Raw genomic sequence first — 23,113 nt, 5'->3', positions numbered from 1 at the left:
TATAAAAGGTAAGACAATTAAAATAAAAATATGTTAGAAAAAATAGAAGAAAAAAAAAAATTAGCATTTAAAAAACCTTGCAAATTCACTGAAAAAACCATGGGTTTCACACACGTTATAGTTAGGAATTAGCATTTAAAAAACCTTGCAAATTCACTGAAAAAACCATGGGTTTCACACACGTTATAGTTAGGAATTAGCATTTAAAAAACCTTAGAAATTCAGTGAAAAAACCATAGGTTTCACACACGTTATAGTTAGGAATTAGCATTTAAAAAACCTTAGAAATTCAGTGAAAAAAACATAGGTTTCACACATGTTATAGTTAGCTGGACATTTTACTCGTAAAAAACCAATGAAATTCCCCCGTTATAGTTAGTTCAGCTAACTATAACTCGCGCGCCCGCAATGAACTGCTGATGACGTCACATATTACATCACTCATGACATGGTCAGTGACATCACTCATGACATCACTGATGACAACTCAAATGACATCACTGATGACATCACTGATGACATCATCCTTGTGATAGAGTGGCAGACCTCCTCTTCCCCTAATAAAACCTTTGATACACACATTCAAAAATAGAGACTAAAATTTACAAAACAATGGACATACCAATAACAGTTACAACAACCTCTTCAGTAATTCTAAGATCCACATACACATCCACTCATTCACCAACAGTCCAATACAGTCACTCATACATGTACTCACTTATCATATGTACTCATACACCTATACATCCTGTTACACAATGCCACTCATCCATAGAGCTACTCACACACATAGTCACTCATGCTAATAAAGAATCAAACATACATTTACTTGCATATACAGTTATACACACACCACCACACTTACTTCTACGGAAACTTACACATACTTAGTCTTTTAAACAATCACTTATAGAAATACATACTTATTCATACAGGAACTCTTTCAATCTCTCACTCTCACATATACTCACATATATAAACCAATAGTCACATATACTAGTTTTAAACATATGTAGTTACTCATAAAGACACTATTGAGACAGTCATTCACTCACTAACACACCCATACACACACTCATCCACCCATGCAGTCCTGCACACATGCTCTGTTCAACACATACAAACAGTGAGTCACTCATTCATGCACCTATGCACTACGTCATACCCCCCACCGAACCATGCAGACACTCAGACTGATACTCAAAAAAACAACTAATAACCTATATAGACACCCATGTAGCTACTCACCAACCCATGCAGCCACTTATACACAAAGTGAAAAAATGATACAGATATTTATATATTTAAACATTACTCACTAAGCCATGTATTCACTATGATACACTTAATCAGTCAGTTACATAATCAATTTTTCAAAAAGAAATCATCCATTTAGACAGTAATATACCCATTTATTCTTCCATCAACCTTGAGATATACATATATAAAACATATTTAATTTTCAGAAAAACACACATTCACTGGATGATGTCATCAGTGAGGTCATCAGTGATGTCATTTGAGATGTCATCAGTGATGTCATGAGTGATGTCACTGACCATGTCATGAGTGATGTAATATGTGACGTCATCAGCAGTTCATTGCGGGCGCGCGAGTTATAGTTAGCTGAACTAACTATAACGGGGGAATTTCATTGGTTTTTTACGAGTAAAATGTCCAGCTAACTATAACATGTGTGAAACCTATGGTTTTTTTCACTGAATTTCTAAGGTTTTTTAAATGCTAATTCCTAACTATAACGTGTGTGAAACCTATGGTTTTTTCACTGAATATATATATATATATATATTCACTTAAAAAACCATAGGTTTCACACATGTTATAGTTAGCTGGACATTTCACTCGTAAAAAACCTATGAAATTCCCCCGTTATAGTTACTGTAGGCAACTATAACTCACGCGACCGCAATCCTCTGCTGATGACGTCAGATATTACATCACTGTATTTAGACACTTATTTACCCATGTCTTCTTCCATTAATCTTTAGCTATACATATATTACATATATTTATTTTTCATAAAGACACATATGTCATCAGTGATGTAATATCTGACGTCATCAGCAGAGGATTGCGGTCGCGTGAGTTATAGTTGCCTGCACTAACTATAACGGGGAATTTCATTGGTTTTTTACGAGGGAAATGCCCAGCTAACTATAACATGTGTGAAACCTATGGTTTTTTAAGTGAATATATATATATATATATATATATATATATATATATATATTAATTACACACACCTTTCCTTCTTTCACTTTTTTTTGTTGCAGTTTTATATAGCGCAAACTCAACCTAAAGGCACTAGAGAGCTTTACATAAGCACCAGATTACATTACACAAAGTCACATTAATTAATTAGGCACTGGAGATTAAGTAACTGCCCAGAATCATAGGATTTTGAGCCAATGCTGAGACCCGAACCTGGTTCCCAATTCCAAAGTAGGCAGCTCTGACCCTAACGCCACATCCTCTCCCTCTGAATCTTTATGCAACCTCAACTCCCACTCAACCTCATCTCGTGGCAGGGTTTTGATGTGAAGCAATTGTATGATCTGTTACAAAACTTTTCCCAGCTGCACTTTTTCCAGTTTCCTCTGCTCAGCTAGTCAGTTCAGCCGGGCAAATCCTGCACTGACTCTAGTCGAGATGTAAAGCTAAACTTATTCAATAAGACTATCCTGACAAAGCTGTGTATTCAATTTCTAACACATATAGGAAGCGGGGGAGTGGGGGTTATGTTGAGCCCACGGCAAGATGGCCACGCTGTAGCGCTGCTCCGCCGGCTGGGAACACAATCCTATATAAATCCAGGCCCAATGTAGCCATCGATGGCCCAGAACACAGGGAATGCATCGCAGCCCTGCATGAAGAGGGAGAAAAAGAACTGCTACTTTACCAGCCATGCGGCCAAAATAGCGAGTGTGAAGCCCCGGGCTTCCCCTCTACAAATGGCTGATGCTGGCAATGGCTGGTGACTGGCGATCAGAGTCGCGGGACCGAGGTGAGGCTGCGATGCTGCTCCCAGTCCCCCGGAGTGCTGCCAGGAGCTGCGGCGGACCAGAGAGACCCCAGAGAGATAGACTCTTCGGCCTTGCAGCAACCCCACCCCCGTTGCTGACATAATCAGGAAGCTAGGCCGCTTGCAAGGCCTGTCAGGTGGAGGTGCCGGGAGACGGGGAGAAGAGAAAACGGCCAGCTGCGGGGGAACGAACGACATCAAAATTGCTCTACCTGTGCCGAAAGGAGCCCGAGACGTGCGGGAACTAAGAGTCAATGCCGCAGAAATAACGCCAGGAACTCGAGAGTGCAGACGGTGGGGAGGGGAGGTGAGCCGAGCTAGGCAGGGCGGGCCTGAGTGCCTGATAATACACGGACGCAGTCCACTCAGCGGCGGTGAAAAGAGACAACAAAGACACCCTACCCCAACAGCAAAGAGCTGGCTGCCGCTTGACAGGCGCCCTCCAGGCCCGTGAACAAGCCCTGATGCGGACGTCACCCAACCGTGCTGCTAGGGCCCAACTGCCGCTGGAGGTGCACGGGGGAAGCAATAAAGTGTCGCAACTGATATTAACTCTAGGCGGGGGAGGGGGTGCACAACAAAAACATTTTTAAAACAAATGTTTTTAATAAATAATAAAAACAGTACACGCGCAAGTAAAGGAACGTCTTACTGGAGCCCTGCAGAGGGCCCTAATCACACGAACTTACAGCAACATACTCTCCTGGCAGGGAGGTGAGTGCGCGACTCCCCCCCCCACAACGCTTACTGCACCGGAGGCAAGAGCCATCGACAGCAAGTGCGCAGACGCCATAAGGACAGCGCAATACCAGCACCACAGGGCACCCTCATGCGGGGGCTGTAAATCTAGCGTCCAACTTACCTCGGTCCGGTGAGGGGTCACTGCGAGGAAGTGAAGCCCCAAAGGCCACCACAGTGCAGGGAGCAGCACGCACAAGGAGTGAGCGCTGGACGGCGTGTTGTGCGATCATCAATAATAGGTACCAACCAGATCATCACAAGGAACGAATAGTCGAGTGAAACAGCACATCAATACAAGCTATCCTGTCCCTCAAGATGGGGAAAACGGACAGGCAACAGACACGCCTCACTTTTGAAGCAAAAAAAGCACCCAAGATTGCGCAGCATGCTAATTCGGACTCCGAACAGGCCCCACCTTCGCAGGCAAACGGGTCATTGGAAGCCACACTGCAGGCCATGCAGCAGAATCTGCAATCGATTGACGGAAAGATAGACGCTCTCAATATCCAAATGGATAAGATGAGTTCTAAGCTAGAAAAACAAGACCGCAGACTCACCGCAGCAGAACAGCGTATCTCGGGTGCCAAAGACACCATCCAAGAATTGACCTAAAAACAGTTAAATATGGACAAGGTATTAGCCGTCATCCAAGCCAAGAATGAGGGCTTTGAGGCGTGGTTGCGCCGTAACAACCTGCGCATAACAGACGTCCCAGAATCTACCACCACGGGTTGGATGGAAAACTATGTGGAGGAAATGCTGAGGAGTGTATTTGGCAGTGAGGAACTGTCTGCAATGCTTATAGTAGAAAGGGCACATAGATCCTTACAGACGCAACCTCCTCCTGGTGCCCCACTGCACCCGATTATGGCTAAAAAACTAAACTATAAGGATAGGGATACGGTGTTACAACTCTACCGCGCGTGTGGAACTATCAAATTCGATGGCAAAGAACTATCCGAACTATTCTGCAGATTCTGCAAAATGCGGCAGCAAGATTGGTGACAGGCATCCCCAAATTTGTATCTGTAGCCAAAGAATTACGAAGACTACACTGGCTGCCCATCAGGAAAAGGGTGCAATTCAAGTCACTATGGGGGGGAAGAAGTTTTATAATAGGTGCAGCCAAGGCGTGCAATGCCCTCCCTTGGAATCTGAGGAACTCTACTAACCTTCTTGCTTTTAGGAAACAGCTCAAAACATGTCTTATTAATCTATAAAGTCTACCCTGAGCTACCTATCTTCCTGGCCCACCCATGCTCTTAGAGGAATTCGCCATTAGCGCCAGGACACCTCCAGGTAACCGTGCGCTTTATAAGCTGGTTTAACATAACATATCCTTTTATCCAGATTTCACGGTTGCGGTGCAAGCAGCACGACTTGAATTTGGGCCTGCGAAAAATAAGCTGCAATCATTGGTCCTGAAATACGCCATGCTATACCCAGCTCACCTGAGAGTGGAACAGGACGTCAGTCCTATTGTACTCCGCACTCCCAAAGCAGCAATGAAGTTCATCAAGAAAATGAGACGGCCACGGACTCTTTCCCTGAACGGCAGCATAGATGATGGCGGACCCCACTTCAAAGAGACTGAATAGTATCAACGAACTGTATGCGCAGATAAGTGATCTAAATTGGGAATATGGGTGGACTGCACAGGCACTGTAAAGAGGCACTACGAAACAAATTTCCAGCTACACTGTAGAATTGCAGGGAGAGTACATGGGACAGAGATATATTTGGTACCCATCCTCATCCAAAGGGCTGGGAACGGCGGCCAGGGTCCCACTTACAATATTCCCGGCCCCCTTTGTACTAAAGAAGGGTAAAGTGCTCTTGCACCTCCAACGATGGTATACCCCCACATAATCTAAATGTTTATTTCATATCACGGTCCTTTGTGAACGTATGCTATTCTGTTGTCTAAATGTACATTTTTTGTGCTGGGTATGGCTTTGGCACGTTCCTTTCGCCAGAGTGAGAGCGGGGAGGGTTTGTTACTGTTGATATGTTATAGTCACCCTGAGTACAATTATTTTTACATCACAGCCCGCTTGGACACGACTAGACCTGAGAAACACCTCCCTTGCAGACACAATAATGGGATCTTTAAATGATCAATAGAATGCAAACTCTCAATGTAGTTACGTGGAACGTAAGAGGGCTAAACAACCTCAAAAAGTCAGGCAGGTTTTTGCATATCTTGACAGGCACCAGATTGATATTGCATTCAGGAGACGCACCTCACACCACGAACAGAGACACATATCGTAGAACGATGGGCACACGAAAGAGTGGTATCCTCATACTCCTCTTACTCAAGGGGAGTACTCACCCTGGTCCGTAAGGGAATTCTCTTCACAACGATACACTCTGAAACTGATGACCAAGGGAGATTCGTTATATAGCAAGGGAACTGTAGAACACTCACCCTCATAAATGTGTATGGTCCCAATATGGACGACCCCAAACTCTTCACAATTTATAATAGAATATATAAACTACAACCTTCCACTATTATATGAGGAGGGGATTTTAATTTTCCACTGGATCCCACTATAGATAGTGCAATTCTGATCAAACAAGCAAGCAGGGTACTCAAAGAGGGAATGACGGACTGGGAACTTAGTGACATCTGGCGGCTTCGGTACCCGGGAAAATCAGAGGCAACATACATATCAACTGCACACAAGATGTGGTCCCGACTAGGTTACTGGCTGGTAACCCATAAAGTGAATACCTGGACAAATGGGGTAAGGCACATGCCCAAAACACTATCTGACCATTCCCCAGTAACATTGTCATTGATCCTGCCTACTGACACACCGAGACCATTCCAATGGCGATTGCAGGCCTCAGCCCTTACAGATGCGGTCTATAGGGACGGGATAAGGACGGCTATTATACAATACTTCAGGGAAAATGAGGGATTGGTAGGCTCAGAGGAGGTACTATGGGAGGCTTTCAAGGTCACCATATGGGGCGCATGCATTGGTCGCAGGGCTGGAGTCCTATCGTCACTACGCACTAGAATATACCAACCTGAAACACAGCTCCGAACGTTCGAGAGAGCATACAAACCCAAAACACTGGCAGATATTAGAGCACATCTTCAAGAGTACACAGTGACGCGGACCAAGAGATCTGCTTTTTATCAAAACGATGGGTGGCAAGGGCATACGAGGAGGGAGGGAGACCGGGACGCAGTATAGCCACCAAAATAAAAGGGCCTAGCAATATTCCCCAGGTCCAGGCCCTTAGCACACATGATGGAACACGGCTGCATGACTCCCAGGAAAAACAAAAAAACTTTGTGGATTATGATGCAGACCTGTATGGTAGCCGACGGTCTGCCACGGCGTGCGAAATAAACGCATACTTAAACAACATAGCGTTAGCAAGGCTATCACCAGGGCAGAGAGAATACCTGGTGCAGCCAATGATGGAAAAGGAGGTGGGCAATGCTATCCATTCCTTACCCAATGGCAAGTCGCCTGGCAGTGATGGGATTCTAAGTGAATTCTACAAAGCCTTCTCGGATCTGTTAACACCCCATTTATTAGCTATGTATCAAGAGGCGTATGATAAACAATCTCTCCCCCCCTCGCTATGTGAAGCACTATTAATAACGTTATTGAAACCCGGTAAAACACCCGAGCAGGTGGATTCATACTGCCCGCTGTCTCTAATTAATGCGGATATAAAGATTCTGGCGAAGATCATTGCATCGCGGATTCAGCTGCTATTACAAGCCCTGGTGCTACCGGACCAAGCAGGTTTTATACCTTTGAGGTCTACCGCACATAACCTCCGGTCACTATTCGTGGTTATGCATCAAATAGACCCCTCGCTGCCTGCAGCAGAAGTCTTTTTAGACGCTGCCAATGCGTTTGATTACATACAGTGGCCATACATGTTCATAGTCTTGGCCAGAATGGGAATGCCGCAAGCAACCTGAAATGGATCCAATTGCTGTACACGAACCCGGTCGCCCGGGTCCAGGTCAATGGTATAATATCCGAGCCAGTTAATATATGCAGAGGAACAAGACAGGGATGTCCACTATCCTCGATCTTATTTGCTCTCGCGCTAGAACCTCTGGCCTGCATTATCCGACAGAAGCACTCATCTACAGCCCTGGGCTTCCGACAACAACCTCTCACGATCTCACTCTATGCGGACAACATGGTGGTCTATATTAGACATCCAGGCACACACCTAGAACCCACGTTGAGGGAATACATCAAATTTGAGTGTCACTCTGGGTTGACTATCAATTGGAATAAATCAAAAGTGTTCCCACTAACCCCGGTTCAATAGAATTTCCGCTGGAGTGGTGCACGGAGTCACTAAAATACCTGGGTGTTTGGATACACAGGAACCCTGAAGAAGTCGTACAACAAAACTACGGCACTGCCATTACAAAACTGCGGGATCAAATAGCGTGCAGGATCAGGCTCCCTCTGTCACTTGCTGACAGACTGGCAATAATGAAGATGGTCATCCTGCCCACATTTTTATATTTATTTGTCAACATCCCTATTCCTCTCACGCTAGAATTTTTTTAAAACACTGTAGTCTTGCATGCCAACTCTTGCCTGGGCAGGTAAGCAACCCAGGATAAGCTGGCAGATACTCAAATGCCCCTATGCACAGGGGGGGTTTGATGCCCCAGTTCTATACCAATACGATTTATGTGCCCACGCCCATTTTGCTCACTACTGGTATCGTCCCCCAAGATACATTGCACACACAGCAATTGAGTCTGATGAAGTGTATCCAACACCCCTCAATGCGATGCTAATGCATGAGTGCCAAGTGACGAACCTCAAAACTGTAAGTCTGCTAGATAGCACAATAAGAGCGTGGCACCTACTTGCAACACGGGCAAATAAAACCCCAATATATGCTGCCAAATTACCCTTACTACATCACCCCTCTGTATCGGTTTCTAGAGAAGCGGGAGCACTGATAACACTACAGAAGGCAGGGCTCCGAACCCTGGGAGATGTTTCCCTGCGGGAAAGTTCATCTTGCTAGATGAGTTTTTTGATAGCCGGAGTGGCACTCTAATGCAGAAATTCATGTACCATAGATAGAGGTTGGCGAGGAAAGTATTGTATCCCTACTTCCCTCAGGCCCCACCTGAACTGATGTCGCTGCAGACCATTTTAGTGAGCGCTGACAGGAAAAACCTGATGACTAAGCTGTATAAGGCATCTCAGAAGGAGTGCAAGGCCCTAATTGATACTGCCAGGGAGCAAACGAACACGGCCTTAGACACACCTCTAACACCAGAGGACTGGTAGTCCTGTTGCGGGGTGCTAGATAGACTCACTTTAAATTGCAACATAAAAATAATTAATTTTAAATACTTACAGCAGGCCTACTACACCCCGTAGCAACTGTATAAATATAGGTTATGTCAAGATTCGAAATGTAAAAGATGTGAGGAGGCGGAGGCAGGTTTCGTTCATCTTGCATGGACTTGTAGCCCAATAGCGCAATACTGGAAACAGATAACACAGAGAATGACGGAAATGGTGGGATACTCTATTGATGTCTGCTTACTGGGTCTTCTCAAGTTCATACCAAACACAGCACAAATTTGTGGCTGTAGTGCCGTTATTGAGCAAACAGAGTATCTATTTGCTGGGGTGGGAAAAGGTACCAAACCAAAACAGGCAGAGTGGATGTGAGATTTGGCCTACTGCAAAACACAGCTCGAAACATACGCAGAAGAACTGCCTGAAACATCAAAGCCAAAAGACTTTGGTTTGGCATTTCGGGCTGGACTGTTCCCATTAGGCACAGGGTCAAGACTGATTTGCATTTAGCTGTGTCTGAACTGGGGTGGCCAAGTGAGCTAAAGAACCATGATGGATTCAACCCAGAACTGTGACTAGGGGTGAGTGTCTGAAAAGTTTCAGCGCTCCGTTTATCATCTCCTTGTGTTTGCTTTGTTCGCCCTATGTTCGCAGGGTATGCCCAGACGTGGGGGTCCCTTGCTAATTTTGCCACTGGATTCAAGCTACCCTGGCGGATGAGGGCTGTTAGCCTGAAACCGGTCCCAGGATGCTTGTTTTCGGTACAAGGAAGACAGTTCGGGCTTGACTGTTCCCATGAGGCACAAGGTCAAGAATGATTTGCATATGGCTGTGTCTAAAATGGGGTGGTGAAGTGAGCTAAAGAACAATGATGGATTAAACCTAGATCTGTGACTGGGGGTGAATATCTGAAAAGTTTCAGCACTCCGTCCATCATCTGCTTGTGTTTATTTGTTCGCCCTAAGATGGTAGGGTATGCCCAGACTTGGATCCCTTGCTCACTTTGCCACTGTATTGAAGCTAGCCTGGCTGATGGGGGCTATTAGCCTGGAATCAGTCCCAGAATGCTCGGAGAAGAGGGTGACGGTCGAGATGACCAACCCACACATCCCAGACAAAGACATCGCGTCGCTTCTCAGGCGGTACGGCACCATCCAGAAGGGACCCACAAAGGTCAGAGACGCCGACGGAGTTTGGAACACGACCTGGCAAGCAACCATCGACCTCCACAAGGACCCTAAAGGGAGGGACAGGTTGAAACACCCACCTGCAAGCTTTTACCTAGGAGCCGACGAAAGGAAGATCCACTACCCAGGACAACCCTTCACCTGCAGGAAGTGCGAAGGCGAGGGACATGCTGGCAAAGGCTTCCCAAAGAAGTTTTGCAGGATCTGTAAGCAGTCTGGACACGACACAGGCACATGCAAAGGGATCAGGATCTGCAACCTCTGTGGAGGTGAGGGCCACTCCTACTACCGATGCCCCAAGTCTGACCTGCCAAAGAGTTATGCAGCGGCCGCCGCATGGAACCCAGCCTGGAGACAAACCAGACCAAGGGTCTCCCCAACAGCCAACGCACGACTGAACACCCTCCTGACGGAAGCCAGAAACGAGGCTGCAAAGACACCAGCAGCACCCAGGAAGGGAGACAAGGAAAGCCAAGTTCCAGAGAACCCGACACCCACAGGAACAGGTACGAAGAACCCAGAGGATCCCAAGGCAGGACCGGACGCAGCGGAGGAACCAGCACCACCGACTGACACGCCACCGCCCCAGGAAGTCCACCAACCCATGGGAGGCCCGAGGACGGAGAACCACAAGGAGCCCCACCGGAGGAAGTCCCAGAAGAATCAGCCCCAGCACCGGAACCAGAGGACAAGTAAGTGGAGACGGAGGTAGGAGACTCTGCAAAGGCAAAAGGGAAGGAAGAGAAGAAGAAGAAAAAGAAGAAGACGAAGGGGAAACCCGAGGACGGCAGCGGAGACGAGGAGGACGGGATCCAGGAGTCATGGAGCCAGGTCCGATCCCAGACGCTGCACCAAAAGACCACGAAGGATAGAGAAGAGGCGAAGGAGCAAAGATGCACCAGCGCCACAATCCAGAAGGCGGCCTCGCACAGAACACCGCAACCCGGATCCAAGCCGGAGACATTGGAGGAAGGGACAACACCGGAAAAAGCCCTCCAGCGAGTTAACGCCCACAAGAGAAAGATGCCAGCCAGAGAGGACTTCCAGAAGTGGGAACAGAAGTGTCCATCGAGAGCACCGACCACGCCCCGGAAGAAAGGGGAGAGCAGGACCAACAGGGGGTCCAGGACCCAAGTGAAGGACCCCAGGGCCTTCAACCCCAGTAGGTTCGAAACCAGATACTGACCGATAGCGCGGAGACAATGGCGATATCATTGTTCACCCTAAACGTCAGAAGTGTGAAGGATCAGGTCAGGCGGGTCGGCACGTTGCACTTCCTGGCCACCCAGAACCGAGATATCTACTTTCTGCAGGAATGCGGGATTCCGTACGCCCAGTCGTACAGCCAGCTTGAACGGCAGTGGACACACGGGCCATCTTTCTGGTCTGGAGGGAACGATTGCAAATCACCTGGAGTGGCCATTCTAATCAAGGGGAGGCAGTTTACCGTGGACAAGGTCACCGAGCAGGTCAACGGCAGAGTGCTGGTCGTGGACGGCTCGTGGGCTGGTGAGCCAGTTAGGCTCATCAATGTCTATGCCCCCCGGAGAAGAATGAGCGGCTCGAGATGTTCAGGGTGCTCAGGATGCAACTTGTGACCTCCAGAACCATTCTGATGGGTGGTGATTTCAACTGCATAGTAGAGCTGGATGGACGCAGTGGGTCTGGCTCTGCAGGGATGGACGTGACATCCAGGCTGTTGGTGGAGATGATAGGTGAGGCGTCCCTCCAAGATGCCATCGGGAGCATGGGACCGAACGCCAGGAATTTTTCCTGGAGTAGGCCGGAAGGATCCGTGCGTTCACGGGTCGACTTCCTATTCACCGCCCCAACAGTAAAGCCTGGGCGAAGCTCCATGGTCGCCGTCCACTTCTCTGACCACTGAGCAGCCAGTTTCGAGGGGGAACTTACAGGGAAGTTCCCCGCTGGACCAGGATCGTGGAAACTGAACTGCTCTTTGCTGGAAAACGAGGAGTTAGTGGCGAACCTCAGAACCGCGTACTTAGAGTGGAGGGACATGAAGGACCTCTTTCACTCCGCCAGCGAGTGGTGGGAATGGGTGAAAGACAGGTTCCGAAGCTTCTTCCAGGATGCAAGCAGAGCTGCTGCACGGGAAAAGAAGAGGACGTTCAGGAAACTGCAGAGCAAACTGCAGCAACTGTACGAACTCGAGCTCAGGGGATGGGACGTGGGTGACGACTTGGAGGAAACCCGAAAAGGGCTCACAGAGCACTTTGGGGAAGAATCCAAGAAAATCCATCTTCCGGACCAGAACCGAGAACCTAGAGAAGGACAAGAAATGCAACTTGTTCTTCTTCATGAAACTTCACTCGACCCATACACCGCTGGCTGAGCTTCGGGACTCGGAGGGCAACCTCCAAGGTGAGAAAGAGGAAGTCATGAAAGTCGTAACAGACTTTTACGGTGAACTCTACTCACCGAAGGTGTCAGAGAGAGATCAGGCGGATAGTTTCCTAAAGGGCATCTCAAAGACACTGAGTTCAGAAGAGAGAGAGGGCCTGTACGCGCCCTTCACCCTGGAAGAGCTGCACTTGGCTGCCACAACCTCCAAGAGAGGCAAGACACCCGGGAATGACGGTCTCCCAGTGGAACTTTATGTCGAACTGTGGGACCTGATCGGGCCGGACTTGCTGGACCTCTACGAGGAAGTGGTTGGCAAGGGCAGTATGCCACAATCCCTGCGTGAGGGTATGATAACAGTCTTGTACAAACAGAAGGGAGAGAGAGAAGACCTCAAGAACTGGAGGCCCATCTCTCTCCTCAATGTGGACTACAAGATTCTCGCAAAATTCATAGCCAACCGCCTAAAGAAAGTGATAGCGAAGATAGTCCACCCTGACCAGTCCTGTGGGATACCGGGACGGCAAATCGCGGACAGCCTGGCCCTGGTCCAGGACCCGATCGAGTACGTCAAGGGCCGCAAGGTCCCGACGGCCTTAGTCAGCCTAGACCAGGAAAAGGCGTTCGACCGCATTTCCCATGAGTTCATGGACCGGACACTCAGAGCTCTGGGACTGGGTGACTTCTTCTGTGACGTGGTGAAAACAATGTATAGAGACATCTCCAGCACGTCATTGGTAAATGGCTGGAGAACTGACCCGTTCCCCGTCCTGTCGGGGGTGAGGCAGAGCTGCCCGCTCTCCCCCCTTCTGTTCATCGCCGTGATCGAACTCCTCGCCGAACGCATCCGGCAGGACAGGAACATCAGAGGAGTGAAGGCACCAGGGAGCGGAGGACGAGGAGAAGTGAAGTGCTCCCTCTACATGGACGACGTCTCAGTATTCTGCGCAGACGGACCGTCTGTGAAAGAGCTGGAGAGGACTTGTATCAAGTTTGGGAAAGCGTCTGGAGCAAAGATCAACAGCGCCAAGTCAGAAACCCTGCTCTTCGGACACTGGACCGCCACCCGAGACCCACTGCCATGCCCCATCAAGCAGGACTTCCTGAAGATCCTTGGAGTCTGGTTCGGTGGAGACGGTGCAGCAGAGAAGACCTGGGAGGAAAGACTGACAAAGACAAGGCAGAAGCTGGGACTCTGGAGCCTCCGGAAGCTGACGATCGAAGGGAAGTCTTTGGTCCTGCGGAACGAGACCCTGCCAGTGCTCCAGTACGTCGCTCAAGTATGGCCAGTGCAGACCAGAACGGCCAAGGCCATCACGAGAATGATCTTCTACTTCATCTGGAGCTCGAAGATGGACAGAGTGAAGAGGGCGGTGATGTTCAAGACCCACGACAAGGGAGGCAAAGGAGTGCCAGACATCGCCACCATCCTGAGGGGGCCCTTTGTGTGCCACTGCGTGAGGAACACCCTGAGGACCAAAGATGAGAGTCACGCCGGCTTTCTGATGGCACGCTTCTTCCTGTTGTCAACGTGGAGGCGCTTCGGATGGGCAGAGTGGGTGAGCGCCGTCCCGTACAACTGGGAGACCCCGTGGTTCTACAAGGAAGTGGAGATGTTTGTGAGAGAGTATGGCTTAGTGGCAGTTCGCCCCGTCATGTGGACTCCAAAACTTCTCCAACGCCAGATACGTGCAAGAGAGATCAGTGAGCCGATCGGCGCCCTTCCCTCAGCCACAGCAGACCACGTGTGGGGAAACGTCGCATCCAAGCGCCTGATGAACCAGCACAAGGACATCGCCTGGATGGCCATCCAGAGGACTTCCCGTGAGAGCCTTCATGCATGCAAGGGGTGAGGTTCCGTGAAAACTGAACCCATGTTTCTGAACTAATGGTACCGTGACGATTCTGGTATTAGCGAATCGCAAATAGTGAGTCTTATATAAAGCGAGCGTTTTCGCAACGCTGCACTGAAGGATTCGTCATGTATTGCTGATTCTTGTGTTCGAACCTACGGGTTCCATTTCGCGCATGACGTCCATTTTGTATCCTTGCCCTCACATAGTCAGTGAATGGGCGATGTCCAAACAATGACCCTGATTAGGTAACCTCGAGGGCACGTAGTCCCTAGTGCGCGTTCTGCCAAACTCTGCATGACTTGGCGAAAGCTGACCCTGTCGCCTGAGGCGGACCCTGCCGTACTTGTTTTCTGTCCTGTCCTGCCTGAGCAAGATTACTGACCCTGACACAATAGACCACGTTTCTGTATTGGCCTACGAATATGTCTTATCTGACTCTTCTATTTTCTACATCTGTTCCTGCATTTCCCTTTAGCCTTTTATGATGAGGAGGTGACCAATTTTATTATGGGGCGGTCCGGCCTTTCAATAGGGGGATGTCAGAAACATGTGATTGAAGGCCGGACACCTGGAGATGGGAATGTGATATTGTGAGATCTTATTGTCTGGAATACAGAAACGGGAATTATTGTAAGTCTGCAGGAATGTTTGCCCGAAGCAGAATATTCAGTATTTAAAGAGCGACCTGCTTTGTACAAATCGGGCAGTCTCTTTAGAATCTATCTCGTATGATACTTCTGTGACTTCTGTTCCTGACTGCAGTCATTAAAGACGATCTTTTGACGCCAGAGGAAGAGTCCCGTGTCTCTGTTTGTTAAGTACGCCAAAACAGGTGAATCCCGAAGGCTTCGGGTGTTGTCCCCTGGCACCGCTGGGTCTTAGAAATTGCCCAGTCCTTCAGTTGGCACTCTAGCGTGGTGCGACATCGAGCGGTTCCGGTCCTAGCCTGAAGATTGTGAGGAGCTTCGTGTGAAATTTCCGAGGGAGGTGCACCCCACCTCATCGATCCATGTATGTCGCACAAGTGGTCCGAAGGTCTTTCCCCGCGAAGGTTCCCGCTTCCAGACGGCTGCAAAGGACTGGCGCCCTGACTGTTGACCTGTTTTGGAGCCTGGCGTAGTCCTTAGTACGGCGAGACGATAGACGGGTCTTCCTGGTGACGTCATTGATCTTTCAGTTAAGTATAAGTGGGTCGCTCCCAGTCCTTAGGTTTAACTCGAGTTCTTTGGTCCTTAGTTTTGGTTTGCATGGTTCCATTGCATTTGGTTTAGTTTGGTCCTTAGGATTATTTGGTAGCTGCAGTTCCCAAAAACCGAGGGTCTCGTACATTTACGAGTGTATCGGTAGAGATAGCCCCTTGAAGTTTGAAACTCGGTTAGTGAGCGAAAAATGCCTAACCGTAGTCTTGGTTTCTTGTCTTGTCTTGGATGTTGCAACAAGGATTCCCGATTGGAGGACTCTTGTCCGATACCTCCGGTTGGAACTCCGACTTATGAGCTCTATTCGAAGCATGGTGTGGGCCCTATCACGTATAACGAGGTATGGGTCCGCTATACGAGGAAAGATGGTGTTCTCAGATGGCCACTACATGGTAGTTTTGAAACTGCAATTTTGGATAATTTAGAGGCGAAGTTATTTAAGAAGAAAGCCCGGCCAGCGATGTTTGACTCCTTTCGTCTATGGCGCAAAGAAGCCAAGCAGAAAGAAATCAAACAGGCTAAAAAGAATAAACGAGACAAAGGTATCTCGATTATGCAAGCTGCTAGGCAGTTTAAGGAAGATGAAGAAGAGAAAGCGACCGAGATTTTCACTAGACAACATAGCATGGCAATTGATAAGTGCTACCCTGTTTTGCTATCATGTCCCGATAAGCCGAAAGAGGACCCTGAAAAGGATCCTCTGATGTCTTATTTATTGAAGTCGGCACCTCCTTATATACAAAGCGCTACAGCCCTTTTGGTTCCCCCTGCTGGTCAGCCCGTGGTAGTTCCTCCCCCACTACCTGTTCCTCAGCAGGGTTACGTTCCTCCGGCACCCCCTCTTCCTGGGTTGCCTTTTTCGTCTTTAACTGCTACACCTCACCATACTACGTCTGTCACTCCTGTTTCTGTTACCCCTTTTGCTCCTTTGCTTTCGCTGAATGCTGTCTCTCCTGCTCTTATGTCTACTTCACCTTCCGCTCGTCGGCGAGTAACCGACACCGTCCCTAGTTTCCTGACTCCTCTTTTTGGGTCGCTAATTGCGCCCGTCGTTTCTGATTCTATGCAGAGACGTAGCCAGCTCCCTGAGTCTGGGGAACGAGCATTATTAGATTTGATGGGTCATAGGTGGATTTTGAAACCCGATAGGTATAGTTGTAGTATAGTTTACGATACATTTTCTCAGTGGAATGAACCGACTCAGAGATATGTGTTTGAGGAGATGTGTAAGTTGTTGCGAAACGAATGGGACAACGACGAATTAGACTCAGCCCCTGCTGAAATGCTCGACCTCCAGAGTCAATTTGCGAAAGGTATGATTGTGGGCTCTGATGCTAGACACGCGTTAGAACGGCTTCTTGCCTATAGGTCTGTATTACCGTCTAGAGTTTTGTTTGCGAATGATTCCTCGGCAACGAAGACGTTAGGACAGTATCCTAAGAGAGAGGTTCCGCCAGTATGGCGTGATGCAGTACGATTCGCAGCAACGTACGCAATTTCAGCAACAAACAACGTTTCCGAAAGTACAACTGAGACCGGAGTATCTCGCTTCCAGGCCCTTGTTAGGATTGAATCAATGTGCATACTGCAAGGAAGAGGGTCATTATAAGAACGAGTGCCCTGCGTTGCGACAGCGTATGAATGGTGTGCCAGTTCAGAGACGTCGTGGTTTTCAACAAGTCTCTAGAGGTAGAGGACGTGGTATCACGTCTTCTCAGAATGAGCGTTGTCTTCCGTCACAAAGTTCTCTTAATTGTTTTGACCAATCGAAGGAGCAATCTGATAGGTCTCCGCAGTACCATGTAGATGATTACTATGTCGAGGGCGAGAGTACTGCGTATAATGATTGCTAGGATAGCCATGGACAAAGAGAGGGAGTAGTGTCAGTTCCAGTTGATCAGAGTGGGCCTTACGTTTCAGTAGCTTTATCAAGTGTGGTTGATCCTTTTCTGTTGGATACTGGTGCGGCAAAAAGTTCAATCATACATTCCAAACTCCCTGGCGCACCCTTGTCTGGCTTAACTAATGTCTCAGTAGGATTCTCTGGCGCCCCTGTTCGTAATCCAGTCTCTAGTCCTTTGTCCCTTTCAATTGGACCGTGTAAGTTAGAAGCACCGTTGATTTTGACTACTGGTTGTGGTGAGAACTTGCTGGGTTTGAACCTGTTGAAACGATTGTATGCGACATTGCATTGTTCCCCATCGGGAGTACAACTTACATTGGGCAGGAAAGTGATCTTTCCTATGTATGTGGCGACAGATAGGCTTCCACAAGAATTGCGTTCGCTCCCCGAATCTCTTTGGGCTACGGGTCCTAATGATGTGGGTCTTCTGGAAATTCCCCCATATGTTGTTCAACTTAGACCGAATGTTAGGTTACCGCGAATTCCGCAGTATCGAATTTCGAGCGATGGTGAACGAGCACTCTTAGCGATCATCCATGATTTGATCCAGAAGGGTGTGATCGAAGAAACGCGAGGTAACCTGTGTAATAGTCCTGTTTTGCCGATTTTGAAACGTACCGATTCTTCCCAACCTCCTGTGTATCGTTTCGTAATCTATCTTAGAGAAGTGAACAAGATTGTGGTTCCGCAGTTTCCTGTGGTTCCCGATATCACAGCTTTATTGACATTGATTCCTGCTTCAGCTACCTGGTTCTCGGTGATTGACTTGAAGAATGCCTTCTTTAGCATCCCGATAGCAGAAGAAAGTAGGGACATTTTTGGTTTCTCCTTGGGTGGTCGTAGCTTCAGATTCAAGCGCGCACCTCAAGGTTATTGTGAAAGTCCTTCAATATATAGTCAGGCTCTGAAAAGCCAGCTTGATACCTTTGTATTGCATGTCGGGGCTGCTTTGATCCAGTACGTAGATGAGTACGTAGATGATCTTTTAGTGAATTGCAAAGCAGCTACGATTTCTTTGCTACAGCATTTGTCCGATTTACATCACAAGGTGTCACCTTCTAAGCTGCAATATTGTTGCCTAGAGGTAACCTACTTAGGTCATCTCTTGTCAAAGGAGGGAAGAAGGTTGACCCCAGAACGAATTAGAGCAATTGCTCAAATGACTGTGCCAAACACTCAAAGAGAAGTACGTGCCTTTTTGGGTATCACATCATACTGCAGACAATGGATCCCAAATTTTTCATTGTTAGCAAAGCCTTTGTTAGCTCTCACGTGCAAAGATGTTTCGAATCCTTTGCCATGGTCTGATGACTGCCAGAAGAGTTTTTCTGAGCTACACGATGCGTTGTGTTCAGCTCCTGTGTTGGGTACCCCCGACTACAATAAACCATTTACACTATACGTTCATGAACGAGAGGGTTGCGCGTTGAGCGTGTTGACGCAACAATTTGGTGATAAACAGCGTCCGTGTGCGTATTTTTCTTCAACCTTAGATCCAGTAGCAAGAGCATTGCCGAGTTGTCTTAGAGCGACAGCGGCAGCTGCTGTGTCTATTCGACAGACTGCTGGTCTGGTCATGAATAATATGTTAGTGGTAATGGTTCCACATGCAGTAGATACTTTATTGAACAGAACGAAAACTCAACATCTCACGAGTGCTAGGTTGTCAGGCTATGAGCTGACACTCTTGGCAAGTCATATTCAGATTAAGAGATGTAGTGTGTTGAATCCAGCCACATTGTTGCCGACTACTGTAGAGTCGAGTGATTCAGAACCACATGATTGTTGTTTGCGAACTGAAGAAGAAACGAAGGGTCAGATCGATTTGAAAGATACCCCGTTGTCAGATCCGGATGGTACTTTGTATGTGGATGGTTCGTGCTTTAAGTCGTCGAATGGTGATGTGACTGCCGCATATGCTGTGACGACATTGAGTACGATTGTTGAGACTGCGAGAGTAAGTCAGAATTCTGCACAAGCTGCAGAGTTAATTGCGCTGACGAGAGCGTGTGATTTGGCCGAGGGAAAGAGAGTGAACGTGTTTACCGATAGTCAGTATACGTTTGGAGTTGCACATACTTTTGGACGATTATGGAGAGAGAGAGGATTTTTGATGTCCCACGGGACAAAAATACAGCATGGACAATTGGTGAATGAGCTTCTGGAATCACTTACTTTGCCAAAGCAAGTTGCGATTGTGAAGTGTAGTGCTCATCGGAAGGTCACGGATGATGTTGGTCGTGGTAATGCATTTGCAGATGAGATTGCGAAAAAGACGGCAAAGAACATGACGAGTCGAATGTATGTTGCAAGTTCTGCAAGATGGGTTACGGATGCTGGAATGTGTGAAGACACGATTGAGAGTGTGAAGTCAATTCAGAATGAGGCTACTGAGAATGAGAAGAATGTGTGGAAAGACAGTACGGGTAAATTGGATTTGACTTGTTGTTGGATCGATCTGTCTGAACATCAAAGATGGATGTTACCTGATGCGTATGTGCTTGTAGTAGTTACAATGGCACATGGAATGGCACACATTAGTGCGAAAGGAATTCGCAAGTTGTTGGCCCCGGTATGGAAGAATGATGGAATTTCTAAGTGTGCGGAGAGGGTGGTTAAGAATTGCATGGTGTGCCTGATGCATAATCCTGGCAAGGGAACTTCAACTCCAGCTGGTCATTTTGCTCCCCCAACTTGTCCCTTTGAGATTATCCAATTAGACTTCATTCATATGGAAAGGTGTAACAACCTTAAGTATGTCTTTGTTGTAGTTTGTGCATTTTCACGATGGATTGAAGCCTACCCCTTGAAAGATAATACAGCCCTGTCCACAGCCAAAGTCCTTCTCAAAGAGTTTTTCCCTAGGTTTGGCATGCCACGGATTGTATGGTCGGATAATGGAAGTGAGTTTGTGGGAAAGGTTATGAAGAGCGTGTGTGTGGGTTTGGGGATTAGACAGAAGTTCCATAGTGCAAATCACCCACAGTCCGCAGGTCTTGTTGAGGGTTATAACGGGATTCTGAAATTGAAGTTAGCCAAGATCCAAACGACTACTGGATTGTCATGGCCAGATGCATTGCCTTTGGCTCTTCTATCCACTATGGCGACTGTTCACTCTCGAATAGGGCTTAGTCCGTATGAAATTGTGTTTGGTCGTCCTGCGAACGTTTGGGGAGTCCCTAGACCCAAGGAATTCGCCCAGCTCGAATATCCCATGTTGATCGATTACCTTTATGACTTGACTGCTAAACTAAGTGCCATTCATCAACAGGTTTTTGAGGCTCTGCCAAAACCAACAGAAGGACCAGGACACAAGTTACAGCCTGGCGATTTCGTGGTCGTAAAGAACTTTGGGAAATCAAGAAACCTGGAGCCAAGATATATCTGACCGTTCCAGGTCCTGTTGTCAACCCGAACTGCTGTTCGATTGGCTGGAAGAAAGCATTGGGTACACGGTGCCCATACAAAACGTGTACCGCTTCCTTTACCGTATGACAAATGGATTAGACAGGGAATTGGCAATTCTGAGACAGAGTGTGTTCCTAGGCTTGTCCCGTTCAGCGATGCACAATTTAAAGGTCTTGAGTCTGCTAAACTGAAGAATACTGCTGCTTCATCTGGAACTGTGCCTTTGCCCCTGGATTCGAACATTACTCTGTTCAAACATCCACCTGAACAATTGAACACTGTTTCGCCATCTGGTCCCTTGTTCGAAGAGCAGACACAACCTGGAAGACATCGTTACTCTTTACGCTCCCATTCCAAAGACTAATAAAGTGAATACCCTTTCTTGTTTTCCTTTGCCCCCTCTGCCCTGACAACTCGTCTTTGAACAATTGTATTCTCCTCAGCCAGGAAGTTTGCTGTGTGCGTGTCTTTGAACCGGCCATCCGGGTTCGCCGTAGGGCCGTGACGTGTGCCTAGTTTTGATTTGCAGGTTACCAGACACTAGGTCGGTTCCCCCGGTTGGTCTTTGGGAACTCCCAAGGCTAACGGACGCATTTCCGAACAGGTACAAACCAACCGCCACGGACGGCTCGAGTAGAGGATGGAGCTTCCTGCGCTGCGAGGTGTTAATACTGTAATTGAGCGTAAAGTGAAATTGCATGAAATATTGCACAACAAATGTTTCCTGATCCAGTGTGCCCTAATGTTTTTGATTGTCTTGGTAACTCTGATGGGTGGAATTGTCTTTGGTGCCCAGTTAATTTTTGTACCTGCTGTGCCTACGGTGCCTCCTCACGTTTCCCTTCCTGTTACCACTGCTTCTTCACACTCTTTCCACCCTTTGCCTGAACACGAACAAGCTAGACGTTCTGAGTTCGTGAACAATTCATTTATTCAACTCTTGCACCAACACCAACTAGTGATGAATATGACTAATTGCTGGGTGTGTGGTTTGATGCCGCATACCGTCGATAAAGGCATCCCGTATCTAGTTCTGCCTTTTAGCTATAATGGGTCATCGTGGGCATTCCAGACTATGTTCCTCTTTGCGCTTGAGACCTATCCCCCGCGACCACCGCGCTCCACAAGATATAGCTCTAGCAATAAAGCCTTGGTAAGAGGAGTTGCCGATATGAGTACAGATATCGATGCATATTCATCCATTCCTAAGGATGAGTTGCGAGCTTATGTGGGTTGGAATGCGACTGGGTATAGCATTAGTCTAGGTGAGAAACAGCACAAGATCTCGTCTCCGATTTGGGTCGTACCACACTTAGGTCGTTTTTGTTTGCAAGGCAATGGTCAGAATCCGAGAGCTCAGCTAGGTAAGAGTGACTGTACTGAAACGTACGTTTTTCCATCACAGTCTTCTCCTGCGTTTTTGGCTGCCAAGGGTACATACCTTGTCTGTTATGACTGAGCATATACATGGTTGCCCCAGATTTTTCGGGAGGGTGCACCGTGGACGAGATGACATACCATCTCTTCTGGGAGTGCACGTATGCGCAGGACCTGCTGAAGGCCCTAGGCACGGAGATTAGGGCCTGAATACCTACGACCTGCATCACTGCGGACTCTGTGATGTATGGACTGTTCCCAGGGACACACGCACTAGGAGACCTTCAGGGTTGCTGGAGGCTCCTGTGCTGTTTTAAAGATGTTCTCTTGTTTTCCAGAAACCGACTGGTAGTAGGGAAAAAGGTGACATCGACCCTCGCATGCCGCAAGATGATCCACAGCCTCCTGCGAGACTACGCAGCACTGGACGGATAAGATGGAGACAGCGACAACGAAACCTGAGGACCCAAAGGGGCCCCTTTGTACCCTTACACCGGGGGGGGGGCCTGGAAGGCTCAGGCAACGACTGTGACGACAGCGGACCCAAAAGGGGTCCCCAAACCCTTAACTGGGGAGGGGGCCCTGGAGGGGCCACTAAACTGTTTCCTTTCTTTCTTCCCTTCAATCCAGGAACCAGTTTGGCGACGGGAGAGAGGAGAAGGGAGACGAAGAAAGGTAGAGTAAATGTAAAAATGTACTGTATGTATT

This window comes from Triturus cristatus, chromosome 2_1 (genome assembly GCF_964204655.1).
Source record: "Triturus cristatus chromosome 2_1, aTriCri1.1, whole genome shotgun sequence".
In the NCBI taxonomy this organism is placed as follows: Eukaryota; Metazoa; Chordata; class Amphibia; order Caudata; family Salamandridae; genus Triturus; species Triturus cristatus.
The sequence above is the reverse complement of the archived record's forward strand: the minus strand, read 5'-3'. Positions refer to the sequence as shown.